At 46.8% G+C, this 17,529-nt stretch overlaps 1 protein-coding gene across 6 annotated transcripts in view; it reads left to right on the top strand.

Annotated features, from left to right (window-relative positions):
- SOCS6 (suppressor of cytokine signaling 6) overlaps positions 1-15,444 on the top strand; it is a 73,379-nt gene extending 57,935 nt beyond the window's left edge. For 3 of the 6 annotated variants that reach the window (XR_012065649.1, XR_012065648.1, XR_012065647.1), the window contains 2 exons: positions 14,766-14,845; positions 15,132-15,444. The gene's annotated coding sequence lies outside the window, so the exon portion shown is untranslated. Of the gene's footprint in view, positions 1-1,076; positions 2,387-14,765; positions 14,846-15,131 lie in introns of those variants that run through there. The other 3 variants (XR_012065651.1, XR_012065650.1, XR_012065652.1) reach the window with 3 other exon arrangements.
- Positions 15,445-17,529: the final 2,085 nt, after the last annotated feature.

Raw genomic sequence — 17,529 nt, 5'->3', positions numbered from 1 at the left:
CCAGCAGCCTGTTTTTTCTGGAAAAATTATTAACTGGAACTCTAATGTATAATAGTAGATAACAAGGAATAAGCAGGTTTTTCAAGGACTTATAGAGATTTTATTGTTTTTCGGTTTGATGAGATAGACCTTCTAACGTAGCATTCAAGAAAAGGAAGAGGCTTACTTAATAACATGGCCTTCAGAACGCACCCTTCTGTCCTGCCCGGCACCCCCTGGGCACAGGTACATCGGGGCAGGGCACTCTTGGGCAGGGTTGGCTGAAAGTGAAGGTTGATGGCACCTTTAGGGCCAGGGAGCAGCCTCTGTGGTCCCTGTCTGCCTAGTTCTGAGAAGAACAGCTAACACTGGGGTGATAATGTTGGGTGTTTTGTTTGGGTCCAGTGCAACAAGTAACCGATACATTTTTTTGATCTGGTGAAATGTAACCAGCCCCTCTCCGCCACCACTGAATAAGGCCTCTGGTTTTGTGGAGGTGGCGGCTTGGCTGATTTTTGGTGGCGGTGCTTTTTCTCTCATGGATGCATGAGAAATCGCCCCCTCTTCTTTCTTAAGCAAGTCAGTTGGTCTTAAAGTCCTTGCGTTCTGGATTTCCTTGCTAGAGAAGAGCTAACTTTGTCTCTGAGAAACATTAAGGGGAAGAAGTCTTGCTCTGGGGATAAAAGAAGCGTGTGGCCCTTCCCGACTGCCCCCTCCCGGCCACAGCAGTCCCTCGTGTCCAGGGCTCCTGCCTCCTGCCATACCCCCGCTTCTTTCTGTCCGGGCACAGTTAGCTTCCAACAGAGTCCATCTCCCCAGTTCTCTCATCAGCTTTTCCCCTTTAAAAGTCCAAATGAGCGTATTTTTTTGCCTCAGGGAGATCAAATTTGGTAATTTTCAAGAAATCAAAGATTATTTTTTAGCCCATATGTGCCAATCAGGATAAACTTAAGTTGGATTTACAATAAATTTTAAATCAAAACGTACTATCTAGCTTAAATATAATCATAATAGTTTATAGGTAGAAGAGAGAAAAAATATCTTTCCATGAATATTTCTTTCCATATGTTCCCCCCTCCCTTCACTGGACCTGTCAGCTGAGCAGGTACACATCCTATAGGGAATACAGCGGAGCGCTGTCTTTCATCCCCAGCACCGAGGACATTCTGCATGGATAACTCTGCTGTGAGGTGTCCTGGGCATGGGAGGTGCTCACCAGATGCCAGTATAGCCCCCCACCCAGCTGTGATGACCACCGATGTCTCCAGACGTCACCCAACTTCCCATGGGGAGTGGGACTGCCTTCGGTGCAGAACCACCGCTCTACAGTGACTGCAGTTTTACCAAATGATCCACGAACATTCTAAAAGATTGGGCCACGTGTATATACTACTTTGTTATTTAGTACCTGAAGATTCATGACTGTGGTATCTTTTCATGGCTTTTTATCAATCCCAAATTACCCTCTGACCTCTAAGTAAATTAAATTCCCTATTAATCTTTTATTAATCTTGCTGCTCCTACATCTTTTGTTTGTATTTCCCTGGTAAATTACTGCCCATCCCTTTATTTTCAACCCACTTATTTATATAATTTTTATTTTACCATTTCCACAACTCCTACCACATGTAACTTAGAACTCCACTGAACCGGAAAACCTGAATCCGCCCCGATTGTATTTCTCTCAGCAAAGGCGGTGTTGTGCTGCCCCCGTCACCTCCTCCATGTCCTGACATTGAACTGTGTTAAGGGAAAAACTGAGACACCTGCATCCCACAATTTTCTCCGTGTCGTAAGCAATGCACTTGTTGGACTGTAAGCAGAACGTGGTTAAGTGTAGTCTTCTTTTCAACTGAATCCTGGGCAAAGTTTGATGCTGCTGGAGAGAAAGAAAATTCTTTCTTTCTAACCTGGTGACTTGGACACTTGGTTTCTGAGTCCGCTTGGAAGGGGCACCAGGATGGGTACAGGTGTGTCCCCCCGCCCCCAGGGACAGCCCACACCAGTCCTACCTGCTTCTAGTCATGTGATCCTGGCACAAAGCTTCCAAGAATATAAACGAGCAGAGCTTCCTGGTCCTGCAGATACTTCTGAAAAGCTGCTTTTGTTTCTGGAACGCACCACGTGGGGAGTGCTCTGTAAACATTCAAAATCCTTGATAAGATTGCTGTGAGTTAGCTGAACATTCATTATCTCTAACAGGACGGGACAGACTCCTGAGGCTTGAAACATAAAGCCCATGGCAAACGTTTGGCTAACTTGATAATGGCTAATGAACTGGAGATGCCTCTCCTGGTCGGGCCTGCCCGGAAGCCAGGACCGGTTGCCACCCCCTCATCTGTCATCTTGCTCCGTTGTCACCTACACAAAGCCCTTCTTTCTTCTCCCCCGGGCAGTGCTAATGGCTTCCTCCTCTGGGTCCCCCAGCCCTTTGTTTGTGCTATGTTTAGAACTAAACAAATTGTTCAGTAATGATTTGTTTATTTATCTGTCTTTCCCGGGAGGTGATCAGCTCTTGGAGCCGGGAGAACGATGCCTCATCATTCTTATACACCCATCTCCTTTTGTTGAATAAATCTTTGAGTCTATTTTCAAATCTGCCTGAACTCCTTTTGGTGATTCCCACTGTCATCAGCATAAAAAAATGTCACTTTTGTCAAACGCCTCAACCCAGCAGAGAGAGCACATTGACACCTCCCCCGAGCAGCTGGGCTCTTTTCCGCATCATGTCCCCTCTGCTTGGAACGCACCCCTCCCAGCATCAAACCACCCCCTCCGCCTGCTCCGGGTTAAGCTTCCTCATTCTCCAGATTGGTTAGGAGCACACCTACCATGTTCTGTGCTTTTCCCAGCACATGATTTAACACACGCTGTTACGATGGTCTGCTTGTGTATCTGCCCCGCCCCCTGGACTGGAAGATCCTTGAGCGGAGAGCTTGGTACTCAGTCAATGTTTGCTGATTATTTCTTACAAAATCCGTGAAATGTATCTGAAACTTTATAATAGAAAGAGCACATAATCTGAAATGGGAAATCTTGTGTTCTTATCCAGTTTCTGCTGCTTCTGCATGGGGAAGAAAAAAAATACAAATGTTTGCCCCACTGTGCGTGTGTTAGCAAAGAGTGGGTGTAAGCAAAGAAAACCAGGCCACTGCCTGGAAGTAGGACCCAAAGTACAAGGACAGTGGAAAACCCAGACGGGCCATCTTAGCAAACAACTGGGGTCAAAGAGACCCAGCCTACAGCGGACAGCCTCCTTCACGGCACAAGGGCCCGGCGGCGCAGGCCAGGAGCAGGGGCCTGAGCCCGGGGGGCGGGCAGGGCGGCACCAAGGTTGCCCCAGGGACAACAGGAGGAAAGAATCGGTTTTGGCTTTGGATAGAAAGAAGGCATCAAGCCCGAGGATGTTTATTTTGTGCGTCTGTCCTTCATTCCCGGGTGAAGCTGTTGGAACACATGCGTGTGCACCGTGTGGCCTTGCTGCGTGGAAGGGAGCACGGAGCTCGTGCTTTGACAGCTCCTGCGACGTGACTGCAAAGTGACGGCTGCCTGGACTGCGTGCCCTGGGCCTTGTCAGCGCGGACTCCCTGCGTGTGGGGTGGCAGTCTTTGAGCCTCTGGATCCTTCTCTGTAGAAATGAGGTTACAGGTTTACATGATCAACCTCAGACGATAATTAGCCTCGAACATTCAGAGACATGTACATCGTTTATGCCTCTGCCCACCGCCCTTCAGGGCAGGGGTGTGTCTCCTGTCCTCTGTGCCCGCCCTGAGCGGTACAAGCGGGCTGTCACACACGGAGGATGCTGTAAAGTGGACTGTACTCACTGATAAAGGGAAAGCCATTTCTCTTGAAATCTCTCCTTCCCTCTCTCATGGGTTAGAGACCCCAAGCCGACATTCAGCTGCCTTCCTCCCTGGTGTAGTCACTCAACAGAGACCTGTTGTGAATCCCTCATCTGTGCCAGGACTAAGCATGTGGAGACGGAGTAGAGTGGTCCCCACACAGGGCCTGTCGGTGTTGTCTTGCTCACAGGAGTGGCGACCAGTCAGGGCGACAGATCCCAGTGAGACGGAGGCTTGTATTCCGAGGGCCTTGTCCAGGCCTGGCGTGTGAAAGGCAGAGGGCGGCAGCTCTGGAGCCAGGCCGCCTTCTGCCCCTTCTCAGCCCTCTGCGCCACCTTGAGCATGTTACGCTCTCCTCCAAACCTCAGTTTACTCTCTGCAGGCTGTCCCTGCCGCGTGAGGTTGCTGTGGGATGTCAGTCCCGGTAGCTCGGGCGTAGTCAGCACACGGTGACCATGTGATCGTTTGTTCCTTACTGAGTGCTGCCGTCCCCACTGTCCGGTGAAGAGAATGACATCTAGCTGCCATTGCTTGAGGTGAGTTTTCATGAGACCCCCAAGAGCATGGCTTTTTTTTTTTCCTCCATGACCTGGTGGTGGAAGTCACGGGGCCTCACTTCACCATATTTTATCGCTGAGGCAGCCGTAAAAGTCCACACAGGCTCCATGGGCAGTTTTCATCAGTTCGTGGTGGAGTGAGAGAAATAAAGCCAAAATGACTCCCTTGAGAGGACCGTCCTCGGCTCTGCCCCTCAGAGTTGAGGCTGAGACGTCCTGTGCGGAACAAAGTGGCCATTAGTGCTCTTGGTGATCCTTTTTCTAAATGTACTTAAAACTGGACATAATTGGTGACATAATTCAGAATCTGGCAGTTTCACTGCATCCACTTTTCCGTTCAGTGTTGTGAGGCCTCTTGCGACATTCCCCATCAGTGACCATTCATTCTCTGAGCACTCGGGGTGGCCTCGGGCTCTCCTCGTGGGCGGAGGAGCCACTCTCATTGCTAACAGTCCTTCCGAGTATAAAGCTCTGACCTACTTCCCCGCTACGGCTTGTCCCCTTGATCTTGAATCTTCCTTCTCTGGTCACTCGACAGCTTTTCTGCTCTGTAACCTGTCAGCACTGCACCATTAAGTCTTCCTTTCTCTAGGTTTAGCAGTAACTCCTGTAAATGTTGTCTGTGGAACCCACCAGGAGACCGGGTTCTAGGAGAGCGTCTGTATCATGGCAGCATTAGCTCCGTTTTCTACGATCTCAATTTGTTCATGTTGGGATCATGATCTTCAAAGTACTCGCTGGCTAAAAACGTCTATACTCTACAATCCTGTTTATACACTTCCAGAATCACTACACTTTGATAATGTTCGTCTTAAACAGGTGATTATAACAGAAAATGTGTTCTGAGCAATACACAGTTCAATGAGCTGTAAGAACTCTTTGAAAAAAATCAGATATGACATAGAGATGGTAAATATCAAATAGGGAATGAAACCCCTATTTATTCTACTTATTTGAATCCACATTTAAGAAAATATAAACTTCCACCTGTCTTCCAGCCCTATCCTTGTGCAACTGATTATTTTTGCCTTAAATTTGCTACTTTGCTTTTTTCTATTTTTATTATTAATACGACTACTGTTATTATTATTAGTGCTGCCAAACATTGATGATAATACATTTCAGTCACTAGTTTTCCTCCCCTCATTTCAGTATCTCCAGAAACTGCTGGCTCTGGTGCCTTTCTCTATAAGTGTCATTTTCACTTCCTTTGCCAAATTTGACATAACCATCTCCCCCCCCCCCAGTTTTCTTGAGAAATAATTGACACACATCACTGTATAACTTGAAAGCATACCGCATGATGGTCTGATTCACATATATTGTGAAATGATGATCACAATCAGTTCAGCTAACATCGTCTTCTCAGATAGATGCAGTAAAAGAGAAGAAGAAGGGAGAAAAGAAAAAAAGGAAAGTTCTTGTGATGAGAAGTGTCAGGATGTCCTCTCTTACCAGCGTTCCTGCGTGTCATACAGCGGCGTGAGCTACAGTCAGCACACTGCCTCCCATCCCTAGCACTTATTAATCTTACCACCGGACGTTTGTACCTTTGACCACCTTCCTCCAACTCCTCCTCCCCTGACCCCTACCTCTGGTAACAAATCCGTTAGTTTTTTCTGTTAGTTTTTTTCTTTTTTAAAAGATTTCGCTATAAGTTAGGTCATATGCCCTAACCATCTTTGGAGCCTCCGTCTAGGTCCTCCCAGAGAGAAGTAGCAGAGTTATCTCACACAACAGGGGCTTCTGGGGACCTCTCCCTTTTATTTCCCTTGACATGGATCGTTGAACTGTCCACCCCTCCTCTGACACCCCCTCTTTTGGGCAATCTATTCCATAAGACTTTCTCTATTGCTCTCTGCAGTTCTGTTGTTCCAGAAGGTGGTACCCGAGGAAGGACTTAACGGCACAAGGCAGGCACTTTCTCCCACGTGGTCCTTACCTGGTCCGTAGACGGTTCACCCTTTGCCTTGATAACTCGTGGGAGGACAGACCAACTCCATCGCTGTCTTAGTCCGTGCAAGCTGAGGCCCCTCCTTGAAAATGGTTCTACACCCCAGGGCCTTGCACTCTAGACCCGGGGTATGAGAGGAAGCCCCCATGATCTCTAAAATGCCTTAGGTACCGTCTAAGAAGATTGAGGCTTTCTCTACAGCACTTTTCTTTCTGAGTTCTCACCATATTTGCTCTTAACAGTCTGTTTACGGCAATGTAAGCTTTTTCTAGCATACACTTCAAAACTCTTCCAACCTCCACCGAGCACTGAGCTACGAGGCCACGTCTACATCTATGGGCATTTGTTACAGCAGCCCCCATAACCTAATTGCCTCCCCTGAGCCCTGCCTCCTAATCCTGTCACCTTGGTGGCTTGATTTCAACCTAAGAATTCTGGAGGGATAGAAACACTGCATCCATCACAATCCCCAGATGAGCTGCTAGCCTGTTGTGTGTTCTCTACTGACCAGACTGGAGTCAGGCACCATGCACTGGACCCCTTAGATGTGGGAGGGGTCAAGCTCTCTGATTTGTCCTGTGGAAGTTAGTTTTCCAGGGGAGGGGTGGGACTCACTTTATATCCTTAGATTTCTGCAGAGAAACCTCTTTCAAACTCCTCTACCAATCTCAAAAACCTCCATCCTTTCATACTCTCGATGAGGATGGAGTTGAATTTTAATAATGTTCCTTTGAAAAGTCACAAGTCCTATTAAGTGGTTTGTTCCACAACTCATTTTAATACCTGATATGTATTATTTCCCTGGGGGCTGTCTGCCATCACAAAATACCATAAACTTGGTGGCTTAAAACAGTAAACATGTATTGTCCCACTGTTTTGAAGTCCAGAGACTTGAAATCAAGGTGCTGATAAGGGCACGGTGCCATGAAAGGCTCCGGGGAAGAGTCCTTCCTTGCCTCTCTCTCCGTAGCTTCTGGTGACTCCCGGCGACCCTTGATGTTCCTCGGCTTGTAGCTGCATCACCTGACCTCCGCCTCCATCTTCACGTGGCCCTCTTCTGTGTGCCTCCTCTTCGTCTTGGTACCCAAATCTCTCTCCTTTTTTTTCTTTCAAATAAAGACACAAGTCATTGGATCTAAGCCCACCCTAATCAAATATGACCTCACTTGAATTCGATCACATCTGCAAAGACCCTATTTCCAAAGAAGGTCACATTCACTGGTACTGGGGGTTAGGTCTTGGCCATAGCTTTTTGCGGAAAACAACTGAATCCACTACACTAGGTTACTTGGTGCCCCAGGTGGAACCTTCTGCTGAAAATATGTTTACACAAGCTTTTAATAAGCTTGATGAACCAAGCTGGATGATGAGACTGTATCAAAAACAGAAACAAGAGAAGTCACTCCATGTGCAGTTTCTATGACAATTAGGCCCTTAATTCTGGACCATCTTACATGGCATTTAGTTCTACCTCTTGCATGGGTTTTACCTCTTCGTGGCTTTTACCACTTGCATGGGTTTTCTAAGGGTAGAGGCCTCATCTTCCGCTTCTTTTGTGTCCTTCCAAGGTTCCTAGCTGCTTAGCACAGAGTAAGGGCTAAGAAAAAAACATTCTCTTTTTGCAGCAGTACAGGAACTCCAGCTGTAGCATGAGAGATTTAGGTTAAGCATAAGGCATATTTCCTGATGTTGAAAATAATTACCATTGGCATGGATTCCTGAGGAAGGGTGGGGAAATTACTGCCTCTGGACTTGCAGTTCAGCGCGTAGCTTAGGGAAGCATGCTGTCCTAACTCACTGACCCCAAGAACCCTCCAGTCTAAGACACACCATTATTTTACACATCACTGGGAAAGAAAAAAATAATGCTGCCAGATGTAATTGTAAGGTTTTGTGAATATAAGATGCATTATAATTTCAGAGATGTTAAAAAGGAAAGAAAAAAGATGAATCTTTAGAATTGATGAGATAGGGTTTTGGAACAGAAAATTGTCTCTCTTTCTGACTGTGCAAGAAACCAGGCCTTTGGGCAGGATGCCTGCCTTCCCGGGCCCCGGCCCCCGGGGTGGGGGAGCCTGGCATTTGGTGTGCAAGAGGGTGGTGTGGTGACTGGGCGAGGGCTTTGCAGTCTGACAGACGTGTGCTAGCGTTTTACCTTTAGTTCTCAGAGTCTCCGTCTCCCTCTCTGCAAGTGTGGAATGCCATCACCCTAACAGGGCTCTTTGTGGATCCTGTGAGACAATGCAAGTGAACACGCCCATCGCAGAGCTTGGCGCTTGGGACCTTGCTGGTGACTGTCTCCTTTCCCGTTCCTGTCCTCTGAGCCTCTCCCAGAAGCTCACAATGAGAAAGTGAAGAATAACTTAGCAGAATACAGCATGACCTCAGACAGTTTAAGTGCAGAAAACTTACTTCTTTAGATTCTGAGTAGAATCCTCTGTGTCTCATCACTCTCGGGTATTGTATTCATTTCCTGCCGCTGCTGTAATAAGTCACCACAAATTTTGTGTCTTAACTCGGATTTCTTCCCTTACAGTTGTGGGGAACAGCAGTCTGAGGCAGGCCTCTCTGGGCTTGCCGGTTGCTGGGGGCTCCCAGGGGGAATCTGTCTCTGTGCCCTTCCAGCCCGCATTCCTGGCTCGTGACTCCTTCCTCCATCCTGAAAGCCAGCAAACCTTGCAATTCCCTGTGGCCTTCCTCTGTGGTCACCGCTCCCTCTGACCGGCTCTCTGACTCTTTCTTCTGGCTTCCTCTTCCATTTTTAAGGGTTTTTAAGAACGACTACATTGGGCCCAACAGGATCACCCAGAATCCTCTCCCCTTTTGAAAGTCAGCTGATCAGCATCCTTGACTCCATCTGCTACCTTAGTTCTCCTCTGCCGGGGAACGTTGCACTTTCAGATTCTGGGGATTAAGATGTGGACATCTTTGGGGGCCATTATTCTACCTGCACAGGTATTTTAAAAATATCTGTATGTCTTCCTTGTTTCTTAGTTGACTAGAAAGATGTTGTGTGTGGATTTGAAATACTTGAATATTTACAATTCAGTTGATACCTCTATTATAAACACATATTATATCAAAATGATCTATTTATGTGTCTGTCTATTCCACTAATACGTATGCTTCTTAGATCTTTGAATTCCCTGAACACAGCACAGTGATTAGTATGAAAGAGACATTTGACAAATGATTATGGGATAGAACTGAATGAATCTTACTATCTTCAACAATTTCTTGTATTGTCCTTTTTTTAACTCTCACAAATGCCTTCCAAAACCTTTGGTTTCACAAATTTTATTTGTCTTTCTTTTAGATAACACTTTTTTCTCTCACGTATATTGAGAAATAAATGATTTCTTTTACTCTGTTAAGTGGAAATTCACATCAAGAAACACATAAAAATGAAAATTATTTTCAAGTTTTTAAAAGGAGAATGAAAGTCCGTTCGGTTTCTTAATACATATACCTCGGATTTTGTCACGAATGCAGAAGGAACTTGGACATTATTTTCTGGGAAACTTGGGTTCTGTTAACAATGAAGCACTTTTATGATGCATGATCCATGAATGTGAATCTGGTATCCCTAATTAAGTGAGCTTTCATTGTATTTATTACATTAGTATCTGCATCAGCACAAGTAATCTATCCAATTTTGGGTTGAAGTCAAACTAATATTTACTGTGTTATTCTGTAAATTTGGCAGTATGCAGACATTGTATTCTGGGGGAAAATCTGCTGCTTTTGTTGCTTTTCCTTCTTTGTCATTCTTTCTCTCTTCGGTTTGCTTGTCAAACTCATTCTCAGCTCATCCATTAAAACTGACTGGTTGACCTAAAAAGATGGTTCACTAATTGGTCCACTTACCCCGGACTTTTTTTTAACTATATTTAATTTTGAGACTTTTCATTAGCAACATCTCCTTTGCTGTGTACTCAACCTCTCTTACCCTGTTCTTTTTATTGATTTTTTTTTCTGGCTCCTAACAATCAACATGCTTTATTCCCATAATCCTTGCCAAAGTAGCATTCGCTCTCCCTTGGGAGAGACAAGCATTGTCCTGCCTCTAAAGCAAAAGCCTCGTGGCTTTTGTGGACCCAGTGAAAATACACAGTCGCTATTGCAAAACTGACTTCGGTTCTTCAGGAGAAGGATTCACCTGTTCCCCGGGACCGGCTCCTAGTCATACCAGTCTACGTGCAGTGACTTTATGTGAGTCGCTGGTCAGAGAGGATCAGTTCCCCAAATGTGTGAGCTTCCTGGGCCCCAAATTCCATCATTTCTAGTGATTCTATAATTTTGAGATAGAGTGAGTATTGGAATGGTGGTTTCCTCCAATGTAAAAGAGAGGATTTAGATGACATATTTCCCCTTTTAAAAAGCACTAACGCATTCTCTGTCATTAAGTTCAAAACTAACCCATGAAAATACAGAAAAAAAAAAACAATGATCTACAGTTCAAGTTCTGACTGTGAACATGACCTGATTTCGAGATGCGATCTTTGCAGATGCATTCAAGTTAAGGTTAAGAAACTAATACAGCTTGGTTCACACACTATTTTAAAAACGTTTGAAATGGTTGCCAACAACTAAAAGTTGGGAGATTTCCTATAAAAATGCAGATTTCTCTTAAAAATGCCCAAACCATGAGCCCTTGTGTTAATATGGTTCCTGGCTGGCCTCGAACCTGCTTTCTCCACTTGAGCAGAGCCCAACGCCGGCAGGATGGGTAGGGGAGAGCTACCTTTTTCATTAAAAAATTTTGCTTCTTTTTATTTCTTAATGGTAAACTTGTCCCAACACCGTTTCCTACGTGAACCTCGGGAGATACAAAGTGCCACTTTTATCGTCTCCTGTGCGCTCATGTAGCACTTGAGTCTATTTTGGGGCTTTCTATTCTGATCCTTTAATCTGCCTAAATAGCCTCTCATCGGCACTGCACAGTTGGACTTAACGGCAGTTTAAAAATATGGTGTTAAATCTCATTGGGCAAGTAGGTGATCAAAGTTTCCTTTAGTACTTAAAATTCTACCAGTTAGGATAAGTGAACTTACTAGAAGTGAATACAGATCTTGTGTAATAGACATAAAAAAGGTGACCCACCCACTCAGGTAGGTCTTCCCACTGAAAATGTGAGCTGTTGATTTTCTGGCTGTGGTCTGGTTTCCGCTATCAGTTTCCTTTGTATGAATAGCTCATTATCATTGCAGTTCTGAATACCATTTGTTGTCTGAAAAAAAATACGTGGTGTTAGAATATGGAAGATATTTGTCAGCCTTGTAAACTTCATAAAAATGCGTGCGAATGTCCTTTTCCCTGTGGCGAAAGGTCACCTTGAATTTTATGTGCACAGAATTTGAATTCATAGAAAAAGGAATGCCACAGGGAATCGTGTCTGTTGAGTACTTAAAGGTGTGCTTGAAATGATTAATTTATGATACTGTCCAGAAAAGCCTTGTATTTAAATGCTTTTATTGGCATAACTCTTAAATTTGAAAAAATTATAGACTCACAGGGAATTGTAAAGAAATACCGAGGGAGGCCCTGTGTGCCCTTCCCCGACACGAACGTTTTACAGAACAACAGTGCGTGTCTGCACCAGGAAACTGCCTTTGGCACAGGGTGTAGATTTATCCCGAGTCCGCCGTCACGTACACACTCGTTTGTGTGTGTGTGCACGTCTGTGCAGTTTTACCGCATAACTGCCGCCACAGTCAAGACCCTAAGCTGTGCTGTCGCAAGGTCCCCACCTGTTATCCCTTTAAAGACACACCCATCCTCTCCCTCCCTCCCTAACCCTGGCGCCAACTAATCTGTTCCCCGTTTCTATAATTTTGTTGTTTCAAGAATGTCATAGAAATGGACTCTATCAGGAAGTAGGTTTTGGGCTCTGCTCTCTTCATCGACACGATTCCCTGGAGACTCACCAGGGAAGGTTCATTCCTTCTTGCTGCTGAGTGGTTTTCCATGGTGTGGATGCACCGTAGTTTGTTCAGTCACTTACCCACGGAGAGGCGCTTGGGTGGTTTCCAATTTGGGTCTGTTACAAATAAAGCTCTGGTCAGCTGTACCAATGTCATTAGTTAAAAAGACTGTCCTTTAGCCATCGAGTTGCCTGGTACCTTTACCAAAAATCAGTTGGCCATACCTATGTGTGGACTCTTTATGCTGTTACTTTTTGAAGTGTGACTCCAGAAAATTTACAATTACACATGTGGTTCTCATTCCGTTTCTATTGGACAGCATTGCCCTTGGCATGGATGCCAGCAAAGAGGGCTGGCCTTGAGAGCTTCCCAGTCAGTCCCTGGCTGCAGGGTCCCGCTGGGGTGGGGCGTGACCTCCTGGTCATTTTCAGGGGAGGCGGCTGTCAGGGTTGAGGGCAACCCTCAGACGGTTGCCAACAATTACGGGCCATGAAGGGCGACCTGGGTGGAGCGCCAGCACATCCCCCTCTGGTCGTCTTGGCTTTATGTTTTGGTCTCTTTTCTCTCTCTCCTCCGTGCTGCTTGCATTCTGAGCGTTGCCGTTGCTCCTTCGCGTTGCATCTTCCCTCTCTCTCTTTCCATTTAGCATGAAGCCTTGCTTATTGCCCTAAATCACTTTCTCTTCTTTGTGCACCTTAAATTATTTCTTTCTCCCTTCTTTTCGCCCTTTCCACATTTTTTCCTTTATTTACCCATAACTTTTACCAGCTCAATTCTGTGCCTTTTAATATTTAATCTGTATACACATGTACCCAATTTCTGTCTTCTTCTGATGCACTTTCCTTCAGAGATAGTCATCAAAATCTTGTGACCACGTGTAAGCGCACAATAGCAGCACAGCCCCAGGCAGGTATGGGGGTCGTGGCTATCGTAGCAAGCAGTGTTTAACAGAAGCAGTGTGCCCGCATCTCTTAAACCCCTGGAACATTCATTTAAGCAGTAGTCAATACTTAGTTAAGATAGACATTGAAAGTGATTTAAAAAGTAGGTGATAATTTACATTCTTCCTGGTATAAAATTTCCTTCCTCCTCATGTATGTTCAGAACATCTACCTTCTCTCCCAAACAATTCAGTGGACAACAGGGAAACAAGCATTTTATTTTATATCCTTTCCACCTCCCTGCTATAAAGTTTGATGATTATGATGGTAAAATTAAGTGTCTGACATAACTCGTATAATCCAGGGAAATTAGAGTTAGTTCAGTTTACCCGGCTTCGTGTACACAGGATGCTGACAGGTGGGAAAATTGTGCTTAGAAGAAGAGTTGAAAGGATAAAGGCTTAGTCCTGATTTTTATTCCTCAACCAAAGATAGACTGAAACATCCAAACACCTGAGTATTCCCACCGGTTTGTCCCGGTGTGCAGCCCCATGGCCTGTTTCGTGAGGTCACCTCACCCGTAAGGAAGCACAGGATGAAGGCTCATTACCTGGCCAGTGCAGCGCTAAACGTAAGGAAGAGCGAGTATTATCACAAGGCTGCTCAAAAGTCTGCGGTTTTCAGACTAATGTCATTTGTGAAAATTAGCTGAATGTGCAGCATGTGCATTCACCTTTCGAGGCGCGCTGTGTTTCACGGCACGCTCATTATCTAAATGTTCCATCACAGTTTTGAGATCCCTTTTTTCCAAACAGACCCGGCACTGACCTTGAACACGTTTCCTGGGGACTCCTCTAGGAAACGACTTTGTCTCTCCTTGCCTTACTGCTGCCTCAGTTACTTACTCCAAAAGGAGTGGGCCTGACAAACACCAGCCCGGAGGCACTGGCGCTGCGCCTGTGGAGAGTGCCAAGGAGAATCCTGACCTTACCAAGCATCACAATGTCGTGGGAAGAAGTCTCTTTGGACCCAGCTCTCTCTGCTTTCTGCCCCGGAGAATTCTGTTCTGTCGGGCTTTTGTGTTTCTCAGCTCAGCTTCGGCTGGCTTAGAGCTGAGTCGTGATGTGCAGCTGCTTCAGGGCACTTAAAACTTGGGAGGGGTCTTTGGGGGGATGTTTTTGGGAAGCTGGGATGAAGTCAGGTCAGAGGCCCAGTTAGCCAGGGTCCAGAACGAACCTTCCCCGAGATGTGGCGTTACCCTTGGGGGAACCTTAATATGGTAAATTACATTAAAGTCTTATTAGCAAATCATTTCTTCATTCTAGCTGTAAACTTGACTTGATCTTCCAATCTGTTTCTAGATTCTGTTTGATAATGCTGTCAGCTTCATCATTACAATACTAATCTGTATTTGAATCTCAGTTTTACTTTGTTTCTGGAGATTTGTCCGTGTTTACAGCTCCTCAATCCTGGATGACTTCATCCTTTAATTACTCGCATCTAAGCGGCCGCCTCTCCTACCTCGTTAATGTTTGCCTAGCTTACACCCATGTAATGTTTTACGTTAGTCTTTGATCCCAGTTATGCATTTTGATATCCCTCTTCATTTTTTTCTGGACTCTTAGTCATTGGAGAACACCACAGTCAAAAAATTGTGACGAAAACCAGTTTTCTCTGAAGAAAAGCTATCAGTGAAACACTGCTGGTAGGTTTAGCGACCGTGTCCCTGTAAGATGGAGGGATCTACGACTTACTGACCCCCTTATAGTGTGAGGGGTGGGGAAGTGGTCCCTGCCTGGGCCCAGAAATGTCCTTATTTATAAGGAAAAGGTGGAAAGTCTGAGTGAGAAAGTAACCCAAAGCTTCTCACTCACCATCATTGAATTCAATAAAAAAGAACAGACACATTAGGTTTCACAATCATCTAGAATGCACTCAAAACCAAATTTTAAATGCAGTGGATTATGTTTTATATTATCATTTGTCTCTAGGGAGAAATACCTGAAATATCTTCATTTATTAACTGTGTGGCGGGATGCTTCCAATATCACTGGGGTAACAAGGCTTGGAAAGGAGAGGCAGGGAGCCTCGGAGGCGAAGAGCACCCCAGCCTTCCGGAGTTTGCATTGTTCCCTGACCTGTTTGGAAACAGAACACCTGCAGGAGGGCTGGGCCTGGGAACAGTATTCTTGGAAACATTTGAAAGTGATGAAGAGATGGACCCTCCTGCTGAAGCAACAAAGTACAAATACTAAGCAAATCATACCAATGTCATTGAATAAACTTTACAAGGTTAAAGCCCTGTCCATGTGGTCATAGTCTAAATTGTCTCTTCTCGAGTGGTAATTAGAGACACAGGCTCCCACCAGTGACGGCCAGGGTCTGCGAGGCAGGCAGAGGCAAGGCTGGGGCGTGGCTGGGAGAGGCCGTTGCACTGACCTCCAGCTGTGTCACCATTGAGTTCTTAGGATGTACCAGGATCTGACCTACGCCCCGGGGATAACACAGATTAAAAACCAACAGTTACAGCATAATGTAGTATCGATGGTCTGGCATATCTGCTTTCTCAGAATGAGTTGCTGAGTCTTAAGGTCAGAGAAAGAATGTGCTAGATGACTAGACACAAAAGTACGTGAGATCAGGGATATATACTAACTCAATTTATTCTTATAAAACTGTCAATGAAACTGAGGCACAGAGAGGTTAAGAACTCTTCCAAGGTCACACAGCTAGTGGGAAGAGCTAAGACCTGAACGAACACTCTGAACTCCTTCATTGCTAACTCCCCTTGCCCTGCTACACAGATGAAGAGTGTAAGTACTCATCAGTTTTAACTACCATACTTACCATCTTGATCTTAAGAAGTGTTCCAACTATAGACAGCTTGAGTTTCTCTTCCTGATCATAGAAATGGTCTTTTCAATGATTCTGCCTCCCACACATCTATTGCTTGAGTTTGCCCACGTCTCTCTATGTCATCGGGGAGTCCAGGCTGCCGTTGCTTCTGACCAGGCTTACTGCAGCAGCCTCTAACCGCCCCTCCTGCTTCCAGTCTCACCCCCTCCCATCCTTTTTCTACCTTTTGTATCCCTGCTTCATGTTCTTCCAGATCTGGGGGTGGTTTCCCAGACCAGCACCCCGAGGGTCTTGACACACAAGACCTTCAGGCCTTGGGACTGTGCTCAGACCAGGGGTACTGTCTGGATGGACGCTGGCATCTGGGCTTCTGTTTCAGTGTTTCAGGATCCTCACGTCCACCCTCAGTCCCCTTCAGCCCCCAGCTTAGTTTTAGCCCATCTCTTGGCTCAGATTTTAAAACTTTAAACTGCCACCTAGAAAGATACAAACACTGACTAGGTCCTAAGCATACGTTTTAATGTAGAATTTGGGGTTTGTCAAGGGCAGGTGGGTAAGGAGGCTCTGTGGACACTAGGAAATTCCGTTGGTGAGTAATTCATGATACCACTTTCTCAGGAGTTCTGGGCACTTGGGGCTTTTTCCCTCTTGGCTGCTCATGCCCACGGGCTCCGGGCGTTTTGGCTTCCGTGCCGGGTTGACTTGCTGATCGGGAGCCGAGGGACGACGCAGAGCCCCGACGCCGGCGTGAGCCTTCCGCGCCCTCTCCTCTGGGTGCTCTCCGGTTCTGCTGGCCTGGGCCGCGGCTCCGGGCGCGGCCGGGGCGGGCTCCCCTCCACGTCAGGGGCGCGCGGGAGCCGCTGCCCAACGCCCGGGGGCTGGTTTGCGCCCCAGGAGCACGACCCGGGCCCTGCCGGTGCCAGCTCGCCGCCGGCCCCCGCACCGCCGCAGGGCTGCAGGGACCCTTCATCTCAGACTCTCCAGAAAGCACATTCAGCACTTCTTTTCCTCTTGACATAATTTTACTTTTGAGCCCAGTTTTGAACAAAAATAGCGCGCTAGCTAGTACTCAGCCAACTCCTTAAAAAGCAGCCAGGCTTAGGAGGTGAACTTTCCGATGACGAGGACGGCGGGGACTCAGTCCTGCTGAGCACGCGCCCCCCCCCCCCCCAGTGACCGTCTCCCCGGGGGCGGCGGGAAGCGGGCGGGGGCGGGGGTCCCTGGAACTGCGCCTCGGTCCGCGCGGGACGAGGCCGCGCACGGCCGCGGGCCAGGGGCACCGCCGTGCTTCACAGTCCGGGAGGCGAGGGCTCCAAGCGCCGCCGCAGAGGCGATGGGGGACCCGGCGGGGCAGCTGGGGGCGCCGCGGCAGCAGCAGGCGGGAGGGCGCAGGTCTGCACCCAGGCTGAGCCAACACCACAAGAGCAACAGCATCCGAGAGGCCGTGACAGGCACAACCTTGCAGACTTACTCAGCGCGGCGTGGCTGCGCGGTCGGGTGGGGCCCCCTCGCTCCTCTGAGGTTCCCATTCCG

The sequence above is a fragment of the Vicugna pacos genome, chromosome 30 (assembly GCF_048564905.1).
Source record: "Vicugna pacos chromosome 30, VicPac4, whole genome shotgun sequence".
NCBI lineage: Eukaryota > Metazoa > Chordata > Mammalia > Artiodactyla > Camelidae > Vicugna > Vicugna pacos.
Note: the sequence above shows the minus strand (reverse complement) of the source record. Positions and strands in the feature narration are given on the sequence as shown.